This window comes from Eschscholzia californica, unplaced genomic scaffold (genome assembly GCF_041429995.1).
Source record: "Eschscholzia californica isolate CP2 unplaced genomic scaffold, dmEscCali1.0.p SCAF_16, whole genome shotgun sequence".
Classification (NCBI taxonomy): domain Eukaryota; kingdom Viridiplantae; phylum Streptophyta; class Magnoliopsida; order Ranunculales; family Papaveraceae; genus Eschscholzia; species Eschscholzia californica.
The window spans coordinates 12,501-15,000 of record NW_028238265.1 but is presented as its reverse complement, the minus strand read 5'-3'; positions in this window follow the sequence as shown (position 1 = coordinate 15,000).

Below are 2,500 nucleotides of genomic sequence, written 5' to 3'. Positions count from 1 at the left end.
GTCCCGTGCTGTCCCATGCCGTCCCGAGCCTCGCCAAGGCCGTCCCGTGCCGTCCGAGCTGTGCCGAGGCCGTCCCGTGCCGTCCCGTGCTGTCCCATGCCGTCCCGAGCCTCGCCAAGGCCGTCCCGTGCCGTCCGAGCTGTGCCGAGGCCGTCCCGTGCCGTCCCGTGCTGTCCCATGCCGTCCCGAGCCTCGCCAAGGCCGTCCCATGCGCGTCCCGTGCCGTCCGAGCTGTGCCGAGGCCGTCCCGTGCTGTCCCATGCCGTCCCGAGCCTCGCCAAGGCCGTCCCATGCGCGTCCCGTGCCGTCCGAGCCTCACAAAGGCCGTCCCAGGCCGTCCCGTGCCGTCCCATGCGCGTCCCGTGCCGTCCGAGCCTCACCAGGGCCGTGACATGCCGTCCCGAGCCTGACCAAGGCCGTCCCGAGCCTCACCAAGGCCGTCCCATGCGCGTCCCGAGCTGTCCCATGCCGTCCCGAGCCTTAGCAAGGCCGTCCCATTCGCGTCCCGTGCTGTCCCATGCCGTCCCGAGCCTTAGCAAGGCCGTCCCATTCGCGTCCCGTGCCGTCCCATGCGCGTCCCGTGCTGTCCCGTGCCGTCCCGAGCCTGACCAATGCTGTCCCGTGCGCGTCCCATTCTTTTGGCTCGGCTGGCCCGTGCATTCTATGGGGTCGTGGGACATTTCGAAATCCACCCGGGCCATTTCGACTCTCTCTTCATTAATACTATTGAGGTATTATTTATGAATTATTGGAGAAAAGAAACGGAAGAAAATATTTTTTTTTCTATTTTTTATGAATTTTCCGGTGTTTATTCACTTAAAAATTCATAGAAAAATAAATATTTATCGGAATCGCTATTATAATATATCAAAAAAATCCTTGCGAAAAGACCTTTCCAACGAGTATAAGTTTGCTGGATTCCGACGAGTAACGAAGGAGTAAAGGCCCAGTATGCTTGGTTAAAAAATTGATGTTTCCTTGTGAAAATAGGAAAAACAATAACTTTGCACTATAAGGGGGAGGGTTGAGCTCCTTCCCCAGAGCGTGCACAGCACTTGTGCTGGCACGTTCCCTAGTGCTCGCCAAGCACCATAGGGCATCCAAAGGGCAAAGCTCGGCCTACTACATGATGGGAAGCTTCTAATATGTCGGAATACGAAGAGATTTCGTGCGACCCGAAGCTCGGCTCGGGCGTCCCGGCCTGTGCCGAGCTGTGCCGAGCGCGTCCCAGGCCGTCCCGAGCCAAGTCTCGGGCGTCCCAGGCCGGCCCGAGCAAAGTCTCGGACGTCCCAGGCCGTCCCGAGCTGTGTCGAGGCCGTCCCAGGGCGTCCCGAGCTGGAGCGAGGGCGTCCCAGGCCGTCCCGAGCCAAGTCTCGGGCGTCCCAGGCCGTCCCGAGCAAAGTCTCGGACGTCCCAGGCCGTCCCGAGCAAAGTCTCGGGCGTCCCAGGCCGTCCCGAGCTGTGCCGAGGCCGTCCCAGGCCGTCCCGAGCTGTGGCAAGGGCGTCCCAGGCCGTCCCGAGCAAAGTCTCGGGCGTCCCATGCCGTCCCGAGCTGTGGCAAGGGCGTCCCAGGCCGTCCCGTGCTGTGCCGAGGCCGTCCCGAGCCTAGTCTCGGGCGTCCCAGGCCGTCCCGAGCTATGGCGAGGGCGTCCCAGGCCGTCCCGAGCCAAGTCTCGGGCGTACCTGGCCGTCTCGAGCTGTAGCGAGGGCGTCCCATGCCGTCCCGGGATGTCCCATGCGCGTCCCGTGCCGGCCCGAGCAACAGCTCGGGCGTCCCGTGCCTCGGCCCTTCCAAGTGGTGCTTCGTCGGACATCTCGATATCCACTCGAGCATTTTCGACCATTCTCCATATGTGGGTGTGTGGGTATTTATCAGGAATATTGGAGAAAGAATCGGGAAAAAAATATTTTTTTTCTATTTTTTTTGAATTTTTAATTGTTTATTCACTTAAAAATTCATAAAAAAATAAATATTTATCGGAATCGCTATTATTATATATCAAAAGAATCCTTGTGAAAAGACCTTTCCAACGAATGCAAGTTTGTTGGATTTGGACGAGTAACGAAGGAGCAAAGGCCGAGTATGCTTGGTTAAAAATTTGATGTTTCCTTGTGAAAATAGGGAAAACAATAACTTTGCACTATATAGGGGAGGGGTGAGCTCCCTCCCCAGGCCGTGCACAGCCCTTGGGCTGGCAGGTGCCTTGGCCCTTGGGATGCAACATAAGGCATCCCAAGGGCAAAGCTCGGCACGGGGGTGGATGGGAAGCTTCCAAGAGTTGCCCAACTCATCCCCGACGTGGAAAATCGAAGAGGCGGCTGGGGGGGCCCGGGGGGGCACCACGGGCAAAAAATCAAAAACTCCCCAGCCTATGCCGGACACTTGGGGAAGCATCCCCGAAGGTGTCCGAGCTGCTGGGGGGGCCCGGGGGGCACCACGGGCCAAAAATCGAAAAGTCCCCATCCTATGCCGGACACTTGGGAAGCATCCCCGAAGGTG